Here is a 25,370-nt window from a genome sequence, read left to right on the forward strand (position 1 = left end):
CAACAATCATAGCCTTGTCAGGCCAGCAATTTTAAAAACTCTAAAAACACAGGTGCATTCATGTATTTGGGTAGCAGAAGCCTTAACTTTCATAGTTGAAGTTTCCTTTAGACATTACACTTTCTGACAGGGAGATCTCAAGGATTGTAGGGTTATGCCGACATTGGATCTGATCCAGTGGTCTTCTTTTTTTTCTTCTTGGGTTTTTTTTTTTTTTTGTGTGTGTGTGTGTGTGTGTGCTTCTCTTATTTGTCTTTTCTGTTTTTTCTCATTTCTTTCTCACTGTTTTTCTTTTTCTTTGCTTGTGCCACTCTTACATGATCTAGTTCTGATAAAGATTCAGATAACACAGATTTATCTTCAGAATTTATCTTCTTTTCTTGCTCAGACTTTTTATTTTTTTTTTCTCTCTCATGTTCATCTTTTGATTTTTTTCTTTTTCTTCTTAATGCTGTCCTTATTATATGATTCAGATACTGATATGTAGCATTATGAAGATGTATGTGAACAATACTTCTTCCCCCTCTTGTTTCTTAACTTCATCTTCTGAATTTGAATAACTGCTAAAAAAAATCAGAGCTTGATGAAGAACAGGGTGATCTATCAGATTTCTTCTTTTTTTCCTCTCTCTTTTCTTTGATGAATTCTCTCTTCCACCTAACAGTTTTTCTCTGTCTTTTTCCAGTTTTGACTCATGTTTTTCTTCAAACTCAGCTCATGCCTTGGAGCCTTTTTCTTTTCTAGTTGTTCTTTCACTTTTTCCTATGTAGATCTTGGCCAATTCAGATAATCCTGTGTTGTTAACTTGCATTGAGCAGGACCTTGAGATCTGGCTATGGCTGTTAACATTCATATAAGTCTTCTTGTCCTTCTTGTCCATGGGGTTGTGGGCAGTGAAGATGGGGTAAGTTGGGGGGGGGGCGCCAATAGCATGTGCAGTTCCTCCTCCTTTTCATATTAAACCAGACTGTATTTGCCTGAGCATATGCTCTTCTTCCCTGGCTCCTAGATACTTCTATGCCAAGATTAGGTACCAGAATAGGACTTCAGTAGAGAGCATTCTGATGATACATTTTTATTTGCTTGGGTTATAATAATTTCCACTATAATTCTATCTTCTATATTCCCCTTTGAGAAGAGTGTGATAGAATAAAATAAGAACTCCTGGGGAGGAAAGCAAATTCAGACTCTAGAATTTATCATTTATGTAATGGTGGGCAAATCATTTAACCTCTTGTGAACTCTGTATTTATGCTATTTATAAGGAGGGCAAAAAAGGGACTGGGTCAAGGGTTTTTAACATTTTTGTGTCATGGATTCCTTTGACTGTCTGATAGAATCTACTGGGTATCTTCTCAGAATAATTTTTTATGCTTGTATTAATAACTGAAGGAAATGCTAAATTTCAATTAGTGAAAATAAAGATTTTATTTTTTTCTCCAACTAAGTTCATGGCCTCCCTGAAATCCATCCTGACCCTGAACCCAAAGTTAAGAATGCCTTGGCTAGAGGATTTCCAAAGTCTCTTCCAAATCTAATACCCAGTAAATCTGAAACCTGGCTTTATCTTTGATTAAATAAGTATCCTTGGGAAAGAAAAGGGGCATCACCACCTAGGGCTTCAGTTTCCTTATCTGTAGAATTAGGAGATTGATCTCTTGCAGTCATTTCAATCACTAACAATCCCATGGTTCTTTGAGTTTCTTCTTTTATTTTATGGCCCACTGTTGGCCAAGTATTTGCTTTTTCTCTGCCCAGTCTTAGAGTTTGGAAAGGACAGTATAAGACTTTTGGTTTATCATATAATGTGTACCTTCAACATCTCTTACAACAGATCAAACTCCTTGCCTTCCTGTCACACAGATTAAATCAGATTAAAATGAACTTGGGAAATGTCTAACAAAATATATTAAAAATACAATAGTGTTAATTTGTGGTTTCCTAAAACAATATTTAATCCCCCAACTATCTGTTTCTATGTGAGTTTGATACCACAAACTCTTACAAAGGACAACTGTTGATTATTTCTGGTTTATTCTGTATATAGCTTGTTTGTATATGGATGTTAGCATGTTGTCTCCCCCTCAGATGTGAGCTTCTATTTTTTAAAATAATAGCTTTTTATTTTCAAAATAGATAGTTTTCAACATTTACCCTTGTAAAACCTTGTGTTCCAATTTTTTTCCCACCCTTCCCCTCATCCCTTTTCTTAGATATCAAGTAATCCAATATATATTAACATGTGCAATTCTTCTGTACATATTTCCACAATTAACATATTGCAAGAAAAATCAGATCAAAAAGGAAAAAAAAATGAAAAAAAAAAACACCAAAATGCTAACAAACAAAAAAGTGAAAATAGTAGGTGGTGATCTATACTTAGTCTCCACAGTCCTTTCTCTGCATGCAGATGGCTTCCTCCATCACAAGTCTATTGGAATTGGCCTGAATCACCTCATTGTTGAAATGAACCTCCATCAGAGTTGATCAGCTGTGAGCTTCTTGAGAAGATTAGCTTTTGCCTTTCTCTGTATTTGCACTTAGCACAGTGTTTCGCATAATAAACACTTAACAAATATTTATGACCTGATTGACATCTAACTTTCATTAGAAAACCTTTAGTAGAAGGGGAACTTGCCTCATCTGGAGGCAGTTTGTTAGCATTTGAGCAACATGGATAGAGGAATGGAATTCAAGTCAGGAGATCTGAGGTATGAATTAGTTAAGCGACCTGGATACATCCCCATTTGTAAAAATGGGGATAATAACTATAAAGGATTATTGTGAGCATTGATTTAGGTAACACAAAGAGCAAATTGCAAACCTTAAAGTGTATAAAAATGCTATCTATTAATATTACCATTAATACTACTACTATGCTACTATTATTTTTTTCTAACACCATACCAAACCAAAATTTGTCTTCTGCTACTTCCATTTGTGTTTTCTGGTTCCACTTTAATATTTCAAACAGAATATTAAGAACTCACATTCTAATGGTTTCAAATACTTTTCTCCCAACTATATTCTGAGATAGGTAGAACATGTGTCATTATTTCCATTTTCCTGATAAAGAAGTGCAAGATCAGAGAGGTTAAGTAATTTGTCCATGGATATATACATGGATACAACGTAATAGATGTTGTGGCAGTCCTGACTAAAACTCCAGCCTCAGTCCAGTGTTTTTTCCCCAGGGCCCTATATTGAAATGCTATTCTTTGACTATAATGATGATGCTACTGAACCATCTTATGCAAGATATGGACTTTGCATTTTTTTATGTAGGGAGGAGAACTACACTGAGACATTCACACTTTTCCATTCTGTCTTTCTCATGACTGGGCATTAATTAGCAAAAAGGATGATCAGAGTTAGAAGGGCAGTCCACAGCAAAGAAGCAACAAAATAAAGGCCCTCCCCCCCCCAAAAAAAAAAGACCATATGGCAATTTAGCTTAAAGCCTTGCTCCTCAAGAGCACTGTACTCTAAACAGCTTTAGTCTATGGTTCCATGTTTAAGTCGATTCCTTTCCATTAAATGTGAGAGAACTCAGCCTCCCAGAAGGGTACTTTGCTCCTCTTATTTCTCATGTGAGCCCAGATTCTCATTGACTATCAGTGATGATGTCAGGGGATGCTATGAGCATCACATATTTGCAGACTATTTGACTGCAGCAGAGTATGTATTGGAAGCAGTGGAGCAAATGGGTCAGAAAGGCTGGGACCAGGCTGTGGTAAGCCTTGAATCCCAGGCTGCACGATTTTAGGTATTTTTGAAGCTATAAAGTTGGGTAATGTAGATGTTAGTCACCCTCAGAAATATATTCAAGTTCAGAACTCTCCAAAGTACAGGGAGATACTCTCTTGGGAACTTGCTGGGAACATGGTCTTTTTCACTTTTCCTTTTCACTTAGCTATAGTTTTGGCTTTCTGGAATGGGCCAAAGGATTAGTCTGGCTTTCTTAGTAGATGTCATTCAAGCCCAGTTATGCTAAATGGTACCATGTCAGCCTAAAGGAGTCCCCATTTTCAAAGTCGTTACCATTCCCAGAGAGCAGCAGGTATACCCAGTAGGATACAGCACAGTACGCTCCAAGTCACTAGATAGCATTAAGCTAAAACTAACAGCCTGTGATATATTCCCAGCTCAACAAGGAAACATTTTTATCGATTCAGAAATCAATGGCTCTGCATCATTGGTGGCTCTTATAGCAATACCGCTGATGTCCCTTTGGCTCTGGCAGGAAAGAGAGATTGACAAATGTGGTTTGCCTGGGCAATCTTGCCCTTGAACTTGAGGGAAGAAGTTGGGTCCAAAAGAGAGAGAAGTTATCAAATGTTATTATATAGAGGAAAAAAGAGAGTTGGAATTTGGTGGTCTAGATTCTAATACAGGATTTACCACTTACTAGCCACATGACTATTAGTAAATTGTTTATTCTAAATGAGGTTCAGTTTCCTGATCTGTAAAATGGGGATAATAATACTTATGCCACAAATATGGAAAGGTAGAAAGGGATGGGAAAAGAAGGTCCTTCCTCTTTCTTTTCTGCCTCAATACACTAGCCAGATTTCAAGCAAGCTCTCTACCTTCTGTTTTGCCCAGAAAATTGTTTTGACAAAAGAGCCCACTGGCTTCCAAATAGCACCATCTATATTTCATTATTTGGTACCTAAATTGCATCTGATTTCTAATCAATCCCCTTCTTTTCACACAAAAGATAAGCAAAACTTTTGTTTTCGTTTTTGTTATTTTTTTGCTGAGTCAATTGGAGTTAAGTAACTTGCTCAAAGTCACACAGCTAGGAAGTATTGTGTCTGATAAGCAGAACTTTCTAAAAATCTCTGGGATATACTCTTATGATCTCATTATAAGTAACTGGTTGCTCTTCTGAATAGCTAAACTCAGTCCTTTTTGTGACAACATGCCCATAACTACACATCTACGTATATGTTACAATCTTTTCCATTGGTCATAAAAGCCACCAAAAACAACAACAAAAAGGAAAAGGTGTGAATTATTTTTCTCTTTAATATTGTATTTTTAAAGGCCATTTTTTGGTTTTGTTTCTGTTTGGAAAGAAGTTTTCAGATCACAAAATTTTTGCATAAGTATGGTTCTTTGATGTAAAATGAAAACATAGTTGCATTTACTAAAAGCTGATCACATATCTGATCAAGGCAACATTTCTCATTCAAAAAATTAGTTTTGAAAGTTTAAACAGAAACCAAAATATAACTAGTCAGCCTTTTAACAATTCTTCCCTGCCACCACTATGAACAACTTGGCTTTGCTGATATATGTATATCACATACATATTAAGGAAAATCTAAATACTGATGCTAATCATCCCATTTTATATTGAGTCAGAGAAGATCCCTTTCCTCCTAAAATAAAACTCCTAATTTGAGGTTCACTTTCTATCAAGGCAATTAGGGGACACACTGGATAGAGTATTGGCCTAGAAGTCAAGAGTTCAATTTCTGCCAAAGATGCTTCATTTGTAAAACAGGGATAATGGGATCACCTACCTTAAAAAGGGTTGTTGAGGGAAGATACTCTTTGATGTAAATACTATTTATTATTATCAAAAACAGTATAAAATATGCATGCATTTATGCATACACATATATGTATATAAATATATGCACATATTTTTATATATGTGCAAATATATTTGTATGTGCTTATATATGTAGTTTAGACTAAATACCTCATCTTTGACAGATATGAATTATCTTGTGGCAATCCAGTAGAGGAAATCAATATTTTATGAAATAGTACTTAACAAGGGGATAGTTCCTGCCCCCCATTTCCACCCCATGTGGGTACATGTATGTGATTATGTAATCTTTGATGACAATAAAGATAATTTACTATAGAGTCCTCACATATTGTGGTTAAATTATGTGGTTCATTGAACTGAGCAACCTCCTAGGGACAATAAGAAGCATCCCTTCCAGACTGACAGTTTGCTATAAAGTAAGAAACCTGGATTCTGTTCTGAGTTCAGGCACTCCCTAGGCAGAACACTTAAATTTCTCCTGATTTTAGTTTCCTTACCTGTAAAGAGAGAGGACTGGACTGGGATACGCTAAGATTTGCTGCAACTGAAAAATCTTTTGATTGATGAGTTCCCTTTGTTGTAGGTTTTGGGGTATGTGAAAGCCCCAGGAAGGTGGATAGATTCAGACCAAAAGACCTGGCTGGTACTAGGATATCTGTACATTACATTGCAGCAAGGGTTTGATTCAATTTGTGTTCTCTTAGTTTTGCTCCTTTATTACAGTTCCTGGCAGTTTTTGGTTCTTTTTGTACACAGCTTTCTACATTTTAATGCCTTATCTAAACTCAATATAATTGTCAATATAATTAGTCAGATCTCCTTGTCCCCAATTCAGATATACCTGTCACACCACAGGGTCATATATTTAGTTGACTTTGTAAATCAGCTTTTGAAATAGTCAAATTTGTTCCTTTTCTAAAGCATTCATATGCTTTGTCACACAATATCGCATTTGATTATATTTCTTTTGCTTATTCTCTGAGTATTTCATGTAAAGTATGTCTGTTTTGTCTTGAATTGGAGTGTAAAAATTCTTGAAAGAAGCAGCCGTTTTATACTTCTCTTACATTCTGTTCAGTTTACACACCAAAGATTACCTCCCTAAGGCCTCTGTAAATAAACTCACTGAAGCACTTGGCATATTAAGCTGTCCCTTAGGTGTTCATCTTGTTGTCCTAGGAAAGCTACCAATTAATCAAACAAGGATAATCATATATTGAGCACTGGGAATACAAAAACAAAATATCCTTGTCCTCAAGGAGCTTATATACTATATTGAGAAACAACATTATATATATATATATAATCATACTCAAAATAAATACAACGTGATGGGATGGGGAGGCTCCATGTAGAAGGGTGTACTTAAGCTTTAAAGGTAATGTGCTAATGAAGTAAAGAATAAAGATGTTTCTGGGCCACAATAATACCAAGAGAATCCTTCTCTGGCTAAATCCAAACATGCAGTCCTCAAGGCGACAGTACTACTCTCTGAGCTGACTGGGAATGAGGAGTTAGCAGATTAAAGGGTACGGAGTTATCCCTCTTGAATTTTTCAAGCAAAGACTAGGTGAAAGCCTCTCAGGCAAGTTATAGAGGTCACTCATGGACAGATGAAGCTTTCTGATGTCCCTTACAATTCTGAGATTCTCTGATTCTATTTATATTTCCTGCCTGTGCCACCCCTAGGGATAATTAGTTCTACATATTGACTCCCCAGTGTGAAATAATAATACTAATAATGATGAGGATGCTAATTGCTCATATTTATATAGGGATTTACAGTTTACAAGCTCTGTAAGTAGGACAGTCTTTGATTTGTTCTAAATTTACCTCTCTTAATGCTTAGAATTCTTCCCTCCCCCAGTTCCATTACTCTGCTTTTGGTGAACAAAGCTTTGTTTTTGCTTTCCACCCCCTTCATTATGTTATAATCTTTTAAACTATACTCCCCCTCTTAGCCTATATCTTTTCAGGTTGAGAAGTTCTAATATTTTTAGCCATTTTGGGTGACTTAACTGTTCTTTCAAATCCTTCTTCATTAAAGTTCCCTTTCAGTGTCTCATCCTGGCTAGGAGGAGATCTTGAGTTTTGAAAGCCATATGGGTGGAACACCAGTCCTGGAAGGACCTATTAAATTGGAAGGCTTTGAGGGTATTGACCTAGACTATATATTTGTAATGTAAGGACAAATCTTGTTAAATTCAGAAAGGCTAATTATCAGAAGGTTTGACAGAGATGTTATAGAAGTAGATCTCATAAGACTTAAAAACTGATTAGATAGAAGGGGGGCAGGTAAAGAAGAGGGAATTGCTTAGGAGTTCTTTGCTATTGCAAACTGAGGGATCTAGAAGGATGCTGACATCCTCAAAAGGAAAAGGGAAGTTTAGAATAGGGCTGAAGACATGGGGGAAGACCTTCACTTGGACACATTGATTTTTACAAGCCTGGAGGACCTGAGATCCTGGTGGAGAAGTTCAACAGGTTGTTAATTCAAATCAGAGACCTAAGAGGGGGCCTATATCTATATCTAATATGTAAGCATTTATAAGAATATATTATTTAATAATATATGCAATATTATGTGTTAATACAATGGTAAAATTATTAGATTATAACATAAACCTATGTAGAGAGAGACTGAAACTTGATATATATATATACATGCATACATATATTATATATATATAATATATATATACACACATACATATACACACTTGGGCACACACATATATTTAATATATGTGCAGATGACTCCAGGAAATAGATAAGTGGATATTTATTTCTGGATATCTATTTTGGAGATCATCTGCATAGAGATGAAAATTGAACCCACAAGAGTTGATGAGATTACCAAAAGAGCAAAGAGAGAGAAAAAGAAGAGAGATTGGGACAGTCTTGAAGGTTAACTACAGCAAATAAAGAAAGAAAATATTGGAGGGAATGAATTTATAAGGAAGGCTGGAAGGAGTGGGTTTAAGGGCACAGCTTGAAATCTGGTCCTGGCAAGAAGGTCTCTTTGTCAAAATCTAGAGCTTATGATGGATGGTTTTTATATTTTCATAAGGTACAAGTTTGAATCTTTTGTTTTAGAGGGTAAGGGCGAGGGAACAATTTGAGAAAAGAGGGAAGGAACAATGTAAAATACTTGAGGAGAGAAGAGAGAATTTGGAACAACCACTATGGCATGAATGATAGACAAAAGAATTACTGTGCAGCAGTGCTGCCTCATTTGAAAACAGAAAATATAAATTGTTAATGGACCCAGTCTTCTAATCATCCAGGTTTATCACTTTGGAGTTATCATCAAATCTTGGGGACAGAGCATGACATGAATTTTGGAGAATTAAAAAAAATTGCTTTTATAAAAGCTACTGCACATAGAATACTGGGTCTGGAGTCAGGAAGATTCATCTTCCTGAATTCAAATCTGGCCATACCTGGAGAGACTTACATGAATTGATGCTAAGTGAAATGAGCAGAACCAAGAGATTGTACACAGCAACAACAAAATTATCTAATTATCAACTGGGATGGACTTGGTTCTTTTTAACAATAAAGCGATTCAGGTCAATTCTAATAGACTTGTGATGGAGAGAGTCATCTCCATCCAGAGGGAGGGCTGTGAGGAGTGAATGTGATCACCACATAGTATTTTCACATTTTTTAGTTGTTGCTTACTTGCTTTTTTTCTTTCTCATTTTTTCCCCTTTTGGATCCGATTTTTCTTGTGCAGAGTGATAAATGTGGAAATATGTTTAGAAGAATTGCACATGGTTAAACTATATGGAATTATATATATCCTATATGTATAGGAGATGGGACTTGGGGGGAAGAGAGGGTGAAAAATTTGGAACACAAGGTTCTACGAGGGTGAAATTTGAAAACGATCTTTGCAGGCATTTTGAAAATAATTAAAAAAAAACTATTATCAAATCTGGCCATAGACACATTAGCTGTGACCCAATTTAACCTTCTTTGCCTCAGTTTCCTCATTTGAAAAATGAGAAGGAAGTGGCAAATTTCTCTAGTATTTTGCCAAGAAAACTTCAAATGGGGTCACAGAGAGTCAGACAGGACTGAAAAGGAATGATTAAGAACAGCATATTTTGAGAAGTGTCTCTTGTTGATCCCTATGTGGCTGCCAACCTTATTGTCCCTTCTTTGCTTGGAACAATAGATGTGAGGTCACATAGTCAGTTAGTAATGCTATTATGACTAGAGCCAAGGTTTCCAGTCAGAGTATCATAAAATTTAGGGGTGTTAGGGAGTGTAGAAGTCTTAAGTGGAAGGGATCTCCCAAGATCATACAGATTAGTGTCTGGAAGAAGGAGATTTCTTTTACTCTGTCTTTCTGCATCTAATTTTGGAGAACTGCATGGAGAATATTTCTATAGGGAGGAGGTTGGGGGAGTTGTTTGGGCCAACAGAGGGAGGATTTGAATCCAGATTCTCTGACTAGAAATCCACTATTCTTTCCACCACAAAACACCACTTATCAAGTCCAGTAATCATTTCACTATAGCTTCCTGGGAAATAAAATAATTATTTCACAACAACACAACACATGCTCACATACACATTCTCTCTTGGAAACCTTTAGGGTCTTCCATTATTAATATCCCAATTATAAAATCTGGAAAAACTGCTGTTTTTTCAGAAACAAAGCATCAAGAAAAACATATTAGATTTTATTTTTTATGATTTTCTGATTTTAAACAATAAGCTGACTTTCTTTCTACCAAATTTCTATTACCTTTTAGAAGAAATAAGCACATCATGCTAATCGTTTTGAAAGCCAATGAGGGACAAGAAAAGCAGCTTCCCACAAGAAGAGCCAGATCTGCGTTGGTTGTACCATCCTGATGGCTAATCATCTGGAGTTCCTTTAAGATGCATCAAGGTTATTAAAGGACCAGTGGAATTTTCCTCCTAGTTTTGCTTTGGAAGCCTTCTTTCTTTAGTAGCAAGAAGAGGCAGCTGCTAACTGGGATGGGGGGGAGGAAAGGGGGGAATAAGTGTTCCTAACAGATGCTTGGGACTCTCAGAGCACTTGTGAGATGTTGGAAAAAACAAAAAATCAGCCACGTTGACGATAAGGGTAATTTTTACCTCTTCTCTGCATAGGCAAGTATGTTATTTCAATTATGATATCCACTGCTGGATATTAAACTGAGCTACTCAGATAATGAATAGCATCAGAGGATTGGCTTGGCTTTTGGGTCTGTTTTACATGCCATTTGGGACCTTTAGGAAGGTAAAGCTCTTTGTGAGCATGGTTGGGTCTAACTCGAACCAACTGCCCCCATCTCCTACTTAAAGAAATGTCTCACCCACAGTTCTATAAAATGAGACGAGGAAAGACAGAACCATAGAAATTTACTCCTTCTTCCAGACACTAAGCTAGAATAAATCACCAATGATCTTTTCATGTCATGTGTTTCCTGGTTGTTTTTATTTTTTATGGCTCTTGGTTTTCACTGACACCTGAAAATATTTCATTAAAAACATTTTTGGAGATGCTTCCTACTTTCCCCCAAATATATATGTTCACTGGAGTTTATCCCAACATCTCAGAAAACAAGCAACAACAAAATTTGATCTTTTTAGAAAAGTCTTGACTTTGTGCTCTGTAAATTACCTTTTAAATTTTAATTCCCCCTTTTAACATTTAATTTTTTTTTCATCCCTATAAAATGGTTTTTTAAAATTGTTACTGACATCAGCAGGCAAAAGGCCAAACCCCTAAAGGTCCATGTGGATGGTGAGATTGAAATGAAAGTTTGGCAAATTATCTGTATGTGGCCTTAAATGTCAGATGGAAAGACTGAAATGTACAATGCAGATGAGCAAAGAGAATAACTGGACTGAGCACAGGTCATGAAATGAAAATGAATAGAGAGGAGTGTTATCCAGGAGTATACTAGAGCCAGTTTGAGCTGGCTTGGGAAAGCGGGTTGTTAGATTTTTCAGCATTCACTTTTATACTTGGAAATAACCAAACACTACAAATCATAGTTTAATTTATTGTTTTGTAAATTTCCTAGACCTAAGTGATAAAACAAATGTTAACAATGAAGATTAAACTTAAAAGTATGTCATGGATATATTTTTCCCTCCAGAGAGCTTGGGTTGTTAGCATTTGCCAGCACACCACTCCTACCATCCTGCTTTTTTTTTTTTTTTTTCAGAGAGGACAGAAACTATCCTGCTGTTTCTTGTGAAACATAGAAGGGAAAACTAGATGGTGCAATAGAATAAGCACCAGCCCTGGAGTCAGGAGGAACTGAGTTCAAATTCAGACACTCAGATATTATTAGCTGTGCGACCCTGGTCAAATCATTTAATCCCAATTACCTCCCTCCCCTTTCCCCATGAAACATAGAGCTATGCTTTCAGCACTGCCTCCTTTCCCCTCTCCTTCCAAGCACAATTCTTTCTTTAGCTGGTTCATGGAATCTCAGAGGTGGTGGGAATTTCAAAGACCTCTCATCCAAATGCACAGAAGAAGATTTCCCTTCCACAACACATGATAAGTGGTTATTTAGCCTTTCCACATAGATCATTCCACTTTGGGGTACTTCTAATTGTTGGGAAAGTTTTCTTTATAGTGAACTTAGATTTATCTCTAAAACTTCTACTCTAAAGATCTAACCTCTGGGACCAAAATGGACTATACCATATAGCAATCCTTCAGATATCTGAAGACATATATGATCCCCCTAAAGCTACTTCCTCTGCCCATAAACACAGCCCTTTTTGGTACTCCGCCTACTTTTTTTTTTGATGGGAATCGCCATCCTTCTCTTGATTCAAGATTCAACTTCTAGGAGTCATCCTTAACTCTTAATTTTTCTCAAGTCTTCATTTTTTGCCATCTCCCATATCTAATTAGTTGTTAAGTCTTGTCTGTTATACATCCATATTACCTCTCACACACATCTCCTTCCTTTTCTTTAAGTCACAATGACTAATGCATATCCTCTGCATGTCTTTCCTGGATTACTGAAAAAGTTTTCAAATTAGTTTCCTTGCATCCATCTTTCCCCTCTCCAATTAATCCTCCATTTAATTACTACTGATATTCTTAAAGTATACATCCAGCCATGATATTCCTCTTCTCATGGTCTATCCATTACTTCTAGGATAAAAACTCGATTTGGCATTTAAACCACTTCAATAATTGGCTTCAAACTTTCCTTCCATTCTGATCATTTACCACTTCCATTCACATACTCTAGGAAGACCAGACTCTTCTTAAATCTTTAAACTGGGGATTTTATTTCCAGGTTCCAAGCCTTAGCACAAGGTGTGCTTCATGTCTACAATGAACTCCCACCTGATTTCTGCTTCTTGCAAGTGCCCATTCCCTCTAAGGCTCAGCTCAGGTACCACTTCTTACAAGAGATCTTTCCTGTTTCTTTAAAGTGCTAGTGCATTTTCACCTTGACCCCAAAAGTTAATTTATATTTATTCACTTTTGTGCTTGTTTCCCCCTAATACAATAAAAATTTCTGGAAAGCAGTGACTATTTTGTTTTGTCTTTACTGAAAGACAAAACAAAATAGTCTTTGTAAGTCCTAGGACCTGGCAGAACACCTGGCACATAGTAGGAATTTCACAAACACTTTTTGAATTGAATATGCCTCCTACCTTTTCTTTCCTAAAATAAACAGCCCAACTTCTTTCAGTTGACCACTACTGGACATGGTCTTGAAACACTTCATTAGTCAGCTCAAGTTCAAATAAAATTAAAACCACTAAGTCATATATGAAGATCCCTGACGACTGTATATTGACTTAAAAGACCCCACATATTACTATTATTTATGTTCTATTGTATTTTTAAAAATTTGTTAACTATTTACAAATTAAATTTAAATTTGGTTTGAATTGCACTTGAGAGTATTGTTGTTACAAGCCAATATTTGACACCTTTACCCTTCACCATCCTGACTGCCCTCCTCTGTTCACTTTCTAGTATAACCACTTTCTTCCAAAAATGTTGTATCTAGAACAGAACATCTTGGTCTGACTAGATCAGGGTGCAATGGCAATGACATCCCTTTATTTCTATGCCTCTCTCTCTCTTTTAAATCTTTTTAAAATAATTATAACTTTTTATTGACAGAACCCATGCCAGGGTAATTTTTTACAGCATTATACCTTGCACTCACTTCTGTTCCAACTTTTCCCCTCCCTCCCTCCACCCCCTCCCCCAGATGGCAAGTAATCCTATATATGTTAAATATGTTGTAGTATATCCTAGATACAATATATGTTTGCAGAACCGAACAGTTCTCTTGTTGCACAGGGAGAATTGGATTCAGAAGGTAAAAATAATCTGGGAAGAAAAACAAAAATGCAAGCAGTTTACATTCATTTCCCAGTGTTCTTTCTTTGGGTGTAGCTGCTTCTGTCCATCATTGATCAATTGAAACTGAGTTAGGTCTCTTTGTCAAAGAGATCCACTTCCATCAGAATACATCCTCAAACAGTATCATTGTTGAAGTATATAATGATCTCTTGGTACTGCTCATTTCACTTAGCATCAGTTCATGTAAGTCTCTCCAAGCCTCTCTGTATTCATCCTGTTGGTCATTTCTTACAGATCAATAATATTCCATAACATTTATATATATATATTTATTCATATACATTAACATTCACAATTTACCCAACCATTCTCCAATTGATGGGCATCCATTCATTTTCCAGTTTCTGGCCACTACAAATAGGGCTGCCACAAACATTTTGTATGCCTCTCTCTCTTAAAGCAATTTAAGAGTATATTAGCCTTCAGCTGTCCTATCAATCTCAATGTTGACTCATTTGGAGGTGGTATATGATGCAACATCCAGATTTTCTTCTGATATTTTTTTATCTAGACATACTTCTCTGATCTTATACTTGTATACAATTATACTTAGGAGATTGATTTTTTTGAACCCAAATGGTTCAAAAGGTTTTTTACATTTATTTTTGTTAAGATTCATCCTATTTAGGTTTGTTTTCTAGTTTTTTAAAATAATTTTTTAAAAATCCTGAATCTATATAATGTGTTAGCTAATCATTTCATCTTTGTGCCATCTTTCCAATTTGCCTAATGTGCCATCTATTTGTCTAAGTCATTGATAAAAATGGTAAATAGCAGAGTACTCAGAGGTACTTCCTTAGAGACCTCTTTCCAAGAGAACAATAAACCATTCTTTGTTGCTGTAAAGTCATGTTTGAGTTGTGTGACTTTGTGATTCCATTTTGGGGTTTTCTTGGCAAAGATGTTGAAGTGGCTTGTTACATCTTCTCTAGTTTATTTGACAGATAAGGAAACTGAGACATAACAGGGTTAAAATTAGGATCACACAGCTGGTAAATGTCTGAGGCCAGCTTTGAATTCACAAAAATGAGTCTTCATTAATGATTACTTTTTGAATCTAGTTATTCAACTAATTCTAATTCTGTTGGCTAAGCCATGTCTCTCCAACTTGTTTACTAAAAATAACTTGAGATATTTTTCAAATGTTCTCTCTAATGACCCTGATAAAAAAAAAGATTATGACCATTAACATTTATACAGCACTCACTATGTGCCAGGCACTGTGCTAAACACTTTGCAATAATTATCTAATTTGATTCTTACAACCACCCTGGGAAGTAGATGCTATTATATAATAGCATTATACAATCTCCATTTTATAGAAGAAGAAATTAGGACAAAGGTTGACTTGCCCAATTTAGAGTCTGAGAACATATTTGAACTCAGGTCTTTTTGCTAGCACTCTGTCCACTACCCTGCATAGTTGAGGTGAGTCTGGAATTACTTATTCTTGATGAAACTATATGGACTCTTTGTGGCTATTACTTCCATTTCTGAATGTTTTCTAAGCATACTTTAATATCATATCCTAGAATTTTTCTGGAAGAGCCAATTCACTGGAATATGGTTTATATGCTCTATTCCTTTTTTTTTTAATTGGGACATTTGCCCTTCTAGAGTCCTATAGCACTGTAGTAGTCTTTAAAATATTTCAAATATCACTGAATAGCTCAGCAATCATATCTTCCAGTTCTTTCAGTATTCTAGAATGTGACTCATCAGAGCTTGATGATTTGAGTTCATTAAGGACAGTTCATACTGTCTTCCGATTTATCTTGGGTTTCAGTTTTCTATGAGCCATTTTTGGTTTGTCCTTCCTATTCCAAAGGTTATTATTCTTGACAGAGAAAAACAGAAGCAAAATAGATGAATTTGTGTGTATATGTTTCTCATATTTTATTTTTTTCTACCTTTCTGAAACAGGAATTCTCTTCTGTCTTTGATTCTCCACTTTTCCCCAGTGTAGCTGAAAAAACTTTTATTATCCTTAATTTTCTTACTTAGCTCATCATTCAGAGTAGAACCCTCCTGACAGTATACTTAAATTTGTACAACACCCTTTTGCTTTCACCCTACATTACTTGCTGTTGTTTTCATCCTCTAAGAATGTTTAAAAACACACACACACACACACACACACACACACACACACACACACCCCACAAAGCTCATTGGTCAGTCAGTTCTCTGTGGACATGTATAGGGCTTTTAGGCCAACTCCAACCTTTCCTTATTATTGTTATATTTTTTCTTTGTGTCTATAGAATTTCAGTCTAGAGAGTTTTTCATTCATCTTGGGCTGGCTTCTCCTATAGAGCAATAGTCCATTGGGTTCTATTTATTCTTTCCCATAATTCTTTGAAATCAGAGCTCCCCAAATCAAGGGTGCATGATAGACAAGGCTGGTTTTCATCACCTCTATTCCAAATGAGAAGATAGATTGATCATTTCTCCCCAGGCTTTCCATCATTGCTCTTGGGAATTCAGTTACTCTTTGTTGGTGATAATTAGTTCTCTTAATTGCTTACTCCACCATTTGAAGAAAAAAAAATCCCAAAGCAATTCCATAAATTTTTATCTCTTTTATTTTGGTCAAAAGAGTTCCATCAGATTTATGAATAACTGAATTATTCATTAATAACTTTTACATATTAGACTTTTGATTTGTCTCCTGAACTCTTATATCTGTTTCCTCTTTCTAATCAAGTAGTCTTGCATTATAATCTTTACTATATTATTTCTAGTTTTGCCTTTGTTTATTTTTATCCCAATATGCTTTATCATATTTCTTCTGGTTCTTGAATTTCCTCATATATATGTGTCTTCTCAATCCTGTTCTAATTCCCCCGTTGATCTGTGATCTTTCTTGCTTCTATTCTACTTTCCTCAACTTATTTTAGGCTTTCCTGGTCCTTTTGAATAAGGTATATTCATCAAAATGGCCATATTCCAGTCATGGGTCTTATGCTATAAGTCTTAGTGATATCTAAGATGTCAGATTTGCCTCTTTTCAGGTCAACTAATTCAAAATCCATATTATCAATACTTTATGCCTTTATGTAATACATACTATGAAGATATGGATTTTATCATTGGTACTTCCCTTAGTTTTTTATCCTATGAATTTCTGGTAATCTCTATTATTATTCTTTCCACATCAGAGTTACCCTTTATGCTATTTAGCTTGATAAATACTTAGGTTTTCCTTTCCCTTTCCATTTTTTGCTTAAAGACTTTTTGTAAAGAACTATATTTGCAAGAACCAGAAAAAATACAGTTGTTTTATGCCTTTGTTATGTGCTCTCCAGCACTGACCAAGAGCCCATTTTTGAAATCCAAATCCATTTTAAGACCTCACCATATTAACTAGCTGTTCATTCCCTAGTTTTAACTTTCTCTTCTGAATTCTTTGTCTTCAGATGGAGCAATGATTAAAACCACTGAAGTTCCATCTCCTCTGTGAACCCTTTCTTGATATCCTCAGCTGTCAGTACTCCTGGCTTCCTTGTAGTTACTGGTCTGTGCACATGCAGTATTCCTCAATAGAAAGCAAGTATCTTACTTTGTGCTTTACTTAGTGCTTTGCTGGTAGTAGGTGTTGAACAAATACTTGATCCAGGGATGGATCCAGATCTTTAAAGTAATGTATGAATGGTATGTCTGAGTGGACAGACTGCTTGGTTTGGAATTAGGAAGATCTGAGTTCAGATCTAGTCTCAGACAACTACTTGATGTGTAATTCTTCTATCACGTAAGGACAAGTTACTTAAGCTCTGTTTACCTTAATCCATTAAAGGTGGCAAAGTACTCTGCTAATATTTGCCAAGAAAACCTCATGGACAGTATAGTATGATATATCCACAGAGTCTTGAAGAGTTGGACATGTCTGAAGAACAATAACAACAATGAACTGTAGATATGATTGGTCAGATTTAGTTCAAGATCCACTAGTACAACATTGATGAAGAATTGCCAATATCCATGGAATTTTGGGCACTCTTGCTTTTCTTGGTCTAGAGAAGGGAGCACTCTAGACTGAATTGATAATGAGTGTTAGCTCTGTCACTAACTTTCTATGTGACCTTGGACAACTCACATTTAAGTCAAGTAACACAAAACTAATTGGATGTAATACCAACATAAAAGATGGAGCCTGCTAGCATAGGAATAATTCAAGATCAATAGTCTGTCATCCTTTATTAAAACCAGAATTGGAAGGGAGATGAAGATAGGGATTTATATACAGTGCCTGATATGTGCCAGGAACTATGCTAAGAACTTTACAAATATTATCTCATTTGATCCTTCCTATAACTCTAGGAGGTAGGTACTCTTTTTAATCCCCATTTTATAGATGAGCAAACTGAGGCACAGTTTGAAGTTGCCCAAGGTCACATAGTGATTAAATATTTAAGAGTAGATTAAAGTCAGCTCTTTCTGACTCCAAACCCAGAGCCCCATGCACTGTGCTCTCTAGCACTAGAATGGGACTCTAGTTCTCATTAAATAACCAATTCCTTGACTTTTAATAAGAAATTACTTCAAGCTGATCTGTTTCTGCTCTTCCCTCACCACTGCCTCCCTAGATAAATATTCCTAATCTCTAATCAAAGTAACTTAAATGGATATACCACATCACCTCTGTGGGTTTTGGGTTTTAGTAATAATATTTTCCCCAGTTATCTAATAAGAATAATATGATCTGCCTCTTCTTACCTAGCAAGGCTGCTGTGGGGATCAAAAGAACTAATGGATGCGAGATGACTTTGGAAAATATGTCAACCATAGAAATGTAAAGATCCATTATTATTACTAATAAAGGCATGGAGAATGGGCTTTCAAGGGCTTAAAGAAAACCACTCAGCACAACGTCAGAATTTCCACCAAAAAACGGTTTTAGGAAATCATTAAACTGTCAACAATTTGGTATGTCCACCCCTTTCATTCAAACATATCACCTCAAGGTCTTGATGTAAGTATTTTCAAGGCTTCTCTCTGAGTCTCAGCTCACTAAGCTAAAAGAACCCTTCAGTTTGCTGCAGCCCCTGTACTCAGCATAATTAACCATCTGCTCTCCTGTAACTGGATTGTGGTTTTCTTGAAAAACAAACCCATAGAGATAGGACTAAAGTCTCTAGAGTCCTAGAGTCAATGAAGAGAAAAGAGGGAAAACGTGGCCTTGTTCACCAAACCCCAGAGAATGGAATGAGGGATCCTTTTGAATAATGGAAAAGGAAAACCAGTGAAAAGTAGTTTTACTTTCATAAATGAGGAGTCAATTTTAAAAACTTTCAGCTTCTAAGAGATGGTATGGGTTGAAAATAAAAATGGGTTGAAGAAGGATTAAATTTATTAAATCTATGATCTATGGTTAAATATGGAATGCATATTCTCTGAAGTTAGGGATTTTTTTGGTCTTTGTATCCCCAATGCCTCACAAAATGCCTTGCACATGGTAGACATTTAATAAAAATTATAGAATTCAATTGGCTATATGAGAGGAAGTGTGAAGAACAGTATTTATTATTAAGCTTACGAAGCAGAAAACCACATCCTAACATAGTATACCTCATGCTATTTCTATTGGAGGCAGAGTTGTGGACTGCAGAGGCAGAAGAGAATCTCTGATCTTTTAATATTCTGAAGAATGGAAAAGTTGATTATGCAGTTTTTCATTGTTTTAAGGTCTGCTGACTAACAATTATTTGCACTCTCTGTATCCCTTAAGGCTTAGGATGTGTTGACTCTTCACTTATATTGGGGCAGCTAGATCTGAGTTCAAATGTGCCCTCAAAGACACTATGTGACCATGTGCAAGTCAAATCCAAACACATGTACTCTATTTACCTCAGTTCTTCATCTTTAAAATGGGGACACATTGAAGAAGGAAATGGCAAACCACTCCAGATCCTTGCTAAGAAAACCCCAAATGAGGTCATGAAGAGTTGGACCCAAATGAATGACTGAACAGCAAATATTGAATCCATTTCTTTTGAATATGTCCATTCTCAGGCCTATGATACCATGCTACACCATTCAGATGTAAGCTTTTTGAGAGAAAGGACTATATTTTTGCTTTTGTATCCTTAGCACGAAGCACAGAGAAGCTGCTTAGTAAATGCTCGTGGATTGTTTCCTTGGCTCTGAGGTCTCCAAGATGCCTTCCAGTACTGTTTTAGCTCATGTTAATCTCTCTGAAATGGAGAACTGGAAGAAGTCTGAACAGCACAACAAAACACTTAATTTCACATTGCCTTCTACTGTCCTTTAATGGCCTCATTTGTTAATCTTGTCATCACATGGTAGATGGTAAGCTTCTTGAAAACACAGACCCAAGTACTCCTTTATTTCTCTTCTGCTCCCATAACACATGGTGTTTTCCTAGCACCCAGTGGGTGCTTTATGTGTGACAAAAAAAATTAACCTTTGTGAATCAATTGTTAAAGGGAGAGGGATGGATTTAATGGTCTCTAAGGCCTTTTCCAGCTTCAAATCCATGACCTTATGCTTCGCTAACTAAATACTCTTGGACTGCCTGATTAATAAATGGATTATACTCATTAGGAAGGAACTCCTTTCATCTCTACCTGTTCCCCTGGCAGCATGAGGAGCCCTGGAAAAAAGGGAGAAACTCAAATCCTGAATGTTTGCATCTTCTTTAGCAAAGGGAGACCAGTAATACCCCTCCTGCCTCTCTCACAGAGTTGTGTATAAAGTGCTATGTAACTACTGTTATTATTAATTTTGTTCCATGCTGCTGTATCCCACATCGAGGGAACTAGGAGACTGAAGCCCAAATGGCCAGTTGGAGCTCTCAGCTGGCAGGAGGTAATGAAAGGCCTGGGAGCACACTGCATGGGGGTAGGGGACTGCAGGACTCTTATTCTAAAACCAGCAGGATTCTTGTCATGGCCAGGAGGGCCTGAATCCTCCCACCAGCTTGAACCAACCATTGCCTTCATGGCCAAGCTGAGCCTGCCAGCCCCCCTGTGTTTCCTTTTAATAAAATTTAATGTTTTCATTTTCAAAGACCTAGAAAATCCAAACACTTTTTAAAAGCCCCGAGGAACTATAAAAATTAATAGCACAGGGATAATTTCTTTTTCAGTGGCTACTCAATTAAATCTGCCACAGTCAGACAGCGTGATTTAAATGCAGCACTTGCTACAACGGGACTGAGGTGAAGCAGGCCAATGTAATGAAATGATAATATTTACCAATTACCCTCTCAGATATTTCCCATCCTACCCCTTTCCCTAGGCATTTTCTCCCTTCCCTAGCCTCATGGGAAGAGAACTCCAGCATCCCTAATTGTTTTCTCCTTGACTGGTCACCTCATAGCAACAAGTGACCATGTTTCTTTTCCGAGGGGTTAATGGGAATATTCCCCCTTGGATGGCCTTCTAGGGCAAGGGGCTGCATGGAAATCATCACAAATGCAAGGCCTGAGGAGAGTTCGCCCTCCTAAGATGATGAATGGTTCCCCGGGCATCTCTTTTCTGTTTGTCCTTAATATGGTCTCTCTGCTTAAGCTTCCCCATTTCTTTCTGTGACTCCACGCCCACTATTCCCACTGAATGCATGCATCTATCTTCCAGTCACAGAATATCAGAACTAGAAGGGACTCTAGCAATCAGTTAGTCTAATTCCATCATTTTAGAGAGGCAGTAACTGACCCCCAGAATGGGAAATTTAACCCTCAAGTATTTATTAAGTATCACTGTTATTTAGCACAAGACATTGTTAGATACTAGAGATACAAATATGGAGACTAAAGCAATTTGTATCCTGAAGGAACTCAACGTTTTAATGGATTCAGATAAATGGTAGAATAAGGACTTGAACCTAAATTTTCTGACTGTTGGGTTTTCTTTCTATGATACCATGATGTGTGCCTGACTTCATTCAAGTGATAGATTTTACTGAGTATCTGCTGTGTATCTGTGGGTACAACACTATAAAACCCCCAAACTACTGTCACTTCAGGCTTTAGCTTCAGACTAATCTATTCTATGAGATGGTAAAACCTACCCTGTCTTGATCCTTCCATTATCCCAAAATCACCTAATTTGTCCATATAAAAGCAATTTGGATAGTTTCTTGAAGGACTTGCTTTGTGGATGGTTAAGATTATAGAAAAGATAGAAGGAAGATGTTCTTTAGATTCAGTGTCTTTGTCTTCCATTTCCTGATTCTCTCATTGTAACTGCTGTGACAAGCTTTGGGGCTCCTGATTTTGGACACTAACCTGAACTGGGATTTCTTCTAAAGGGGATTTTTGTTCATAACTATAGATCAACAGACCTGGGAAAAAGCATTGAGGTCTTCTGGCCTTATAACCTAGACAATAAGCTCCATGAAAACAGATTCCATTTTATTTAAACTACAATTCCTCTGACAATTAACGTAATATTCTATTCACAATGGACATTTAAATAATTGGTCAAATTTGTTGAATTTCAATTCAAATACTTATTTTATCAATGAAAAAACTAACTCCTAGAGTTGCAATAACTTGTGTGTCCAGCTTGCCTTCTCCCAACCTACCACTTATGTATTTCCTCTGATTCTCTTCTTTGTCCCACAACTCACCCTTTTGTTTCTATTTCTTCTCCTCCCCTCTCCTCCCCTTCTTTCCTCTTTCTTTCTATTCTCTCACTTTCCCTTCCTTTCTTGAAGATGGCATCTTTTCTTTTTGCATCACAGTAATTTCTTTATATTTCCCTTTCCCCTCATGCCCAGTGAGCCATTTCTTATAACAAAGATTAAAAAAGTAAAGAGGAAAAAAAAGTCAGCCCACCATGTCTGTCAGCATATGCAAAATTCCACATTCTAGTCCACCACCTCTGCAGTGAAGAGAGGACATGTAATTTTCAGGGGTTAGCAACCTATCTTTCTAACTTTATAAGGGGAGCCTGGTGGGACAGGAAGAGTAGATAGTATCCTTAATTTAAGTTTAATGGTCTATTTAGTCACATCCCCCAAACACATCTTGTTTATTTCTATCCCTGCATTTCTACTTTGTGTTATTTTCTTGCCCGGATGACTCACTCTCCTCTTTTTTATCCTTCCAAATCTTAGCCATCCTTTAAGTCCCATTTTCTCCACAAGGCTTTCCTTGAGTGTTTTGGGATATGAAGGTCTCTCTCTTCTCTAAATACCATAGCATTTATAATTTGATCCATAAATTTGAGGAATTAATTGCCTTGTATTGCTTTTCTACTGGCTCACATGTTAGTTTTCTCTTCCCACTTCTTGAGGGAACAGAGCCATTCATTCTCAAACTTCTCTAGATTTCTATTGTGCACTTTTCTTATTCTGACTTGAGTCATAAGGTTATTTTGTACTTATTATTTTATCACCCTATATTAGATGACAAACTCCTTGAGATCATGGACTATATTTCATCTAAGCATTCTTAGGGCCTAGCAAAGTTCATAACAGATGCTTAATAAATGTTTGTTGAAGTTATTTGAATTGAATTTTTTATTAACCCCCATACTGTCTTGTAACAGGATAACTCAGTATAACAGGATAACTCAGTACAGACAAGAGCATAATATACACTTGGTAAATATTTGTTGATTAAATGACAAATAGGGAGGGGTACTAGTGCTATCCTGATCACTACATTTTATATGTAGGAATAGGGATTCTTAATATGGTATCCATGTTAAAAAAAATTGATAACTATTGTTCAGTATAACTGCTTTCTTTTGGAACTCAATGAATTTTATTTTATGTATTTAAAAACTTTTTTTTGGAAAAGACTTCATCAGACTGCTGAAGGAATCCAACACACACACACACACACACACACACACACACACACACACACACACACACACAGAGTTAAAAACAGTTGTCCTAGAACATCTATGAGCAGGTGTTTCCTACCTCCAAGGGCTTCAGTTCTTCTATTAATCAACAAGTGATTATTGAGTCTCCCTTGGTAAACTTACAGTGATTGAGAGGCTACTGACTCCCAAAGTAGTCCATTCTGATTTTGGATAGCTCTACCTAATTATAGTAAAATTACAGTAGTCTCCCTTATTTCAAGCCAAATTCTGTCTCTCTGCAACTTCTACTCATTACTTTTAGTTCTGCCTTCTGGGGCCAAGAACAGCAAGCCTAATCCCTCTTCAATATGGCAGCCTTTCAAAAACTTGAAGACATAACTCTCATCCCTTCTGGGTCTTTTTTTCACCAGTTGGCTGCATTTTCATCTTCAGGTATGAGTTGGACTAAATTGTCTTTTTGGTCCCTTCCAATAACAGTTCTCCTATTATTATTTATTCACCATTTTTGGTGGTTCTTTGGAGATGAAATATAAAGTGTAGCTAAAGATTGAATGGACTGGCCAAGAAACCCCTATTAAAGAATCTGGGATTCAGAAGATTGAGGATCACTGTTTGGTCCTGCAGCTGTGGATAAGTAGAGGGTAGCAGGCTTTGGGCTGTCAATCCAGTCTTACATTAAGTTTACTCCAAAGTAGAAAAGGGAAGCAAATACAGTTATCCAGATGTTAGTAATTTGGTCTTTATTGAGTTTAGCCAAATGGTGCAGAGAACACAATAACCACACATTTAGAAAATGAAATGATCATAAATGAAATTAGGGAAGACTCTGATACAAATCCAAGAGGCGAATGTTTGGAAGGAAAAATATATATGATATATAATTTTTATGCCAGTGTGGGAACCAATTCCCCATTGCTTATAGGAGATAGTCAGAATTCTTTATCCTGGCATTCAAAGCTTTTCACAATCTCAATCCAATCTGTTTTTTCAATCTTATCTCTCAGGATCCCTTAACAAAGCTTCCAATTCAACAAAAAGTTGTCTACTAAATACATTTTTTTTGAATTACTTATTCATGAAATTCCCTCCTCCTGGAAGGAATACCTCTTTTCTTTGTCTCAACAAATTAATTCCTACCCTTTAAACTCGGCTCAAGTGAAATCTTCTTCAGGAAGCTCTGACTATTGCAAAACTATAATGTAGTGTCCTTTCTAACTCCTATGGTCCTCATTATTTTCCCCACTAACCTCATAGCACTATTGCAAAGGAAGTGCTTTATAAAAGTTTCAAAGAAAATGCATGATATTATCATCATCATAGATATAATTTATCAAATATTCCTCTATATTTTTATTTGCATTTTTTTTAAGCTTCCTACTACATTGTATCCCCCTCGAGGTCAGGTATTTTTAAAAATATTTCTTATAATCCCCTAGAGTGATGGTAGTTATTCAACAACTACTGAGGAATCAACCAAAAAGTTATGATTTATCACTAGGTAGGCAAGGCAGCCTGATAGAATGAATGAGGTATTGGATTTGTAGCTAACAAGACATAGGTTCAACTATTCCTTTGTGTTTTTTCTAGTGGTGACCACTCTTAGTTTTGATTTATTTGTCTGTAA

The 25,370-nt window shown here is 36.3% G+C and overlaps 2 long non-coding RNA genes and 1 pseudogene across 2 annotated transcripts in view; 1 reads left to right on the forward strand and 2 right to left on the reverse strand.

Annotated features, from left to right (window-relative positions):
• The window catches only part of LOC127543544 (uncharacterized), a 173,656-nt gene extending 160,278 nt beyond the window's left edge, over positions 1-13,378 (forward strand). Inside the window, exon 3 of the long non-coding RNA XR_007949252.1 lies at positions 10,333-13,378. This is a non-coding gene — a long non-coding RNA (uncharacterized LOC127543544). The remainder of the gene's footprint in view (positions 1-10,332) is intronic.
• LOC127543545 (uncharacterized) overlaps positions 1-25,370 on the reverse strand; it is a 592,679-nt gene that overhangs the window by 76,373 nt on the left and 490,936 nt on the right. The gene's annotated exons all lie outside the window — the stretch shown is intronic.
• LOC127543541 (protein FAM133B-like) lies at positions 228-1,431 on the reverse strand (annotated as a pseudogene).

This window comes from Antechinus flavipes, chromosome 1 (assembly GCF_016432865.1).
Source record: "Antechinus flavipes isolate AdamAnt ecotype Samford, QLD, Australia chromosome 1, AdamAnt_v2, whole genome shotgun sequence".
In the NCBI taxonomy this organism is placed as follows: Eukaryota; Metazoa; Chordata; class Mammalia; order Dasyuromorphia; family Dasyuridae; genus Antechinus; species Antechinus flavipes.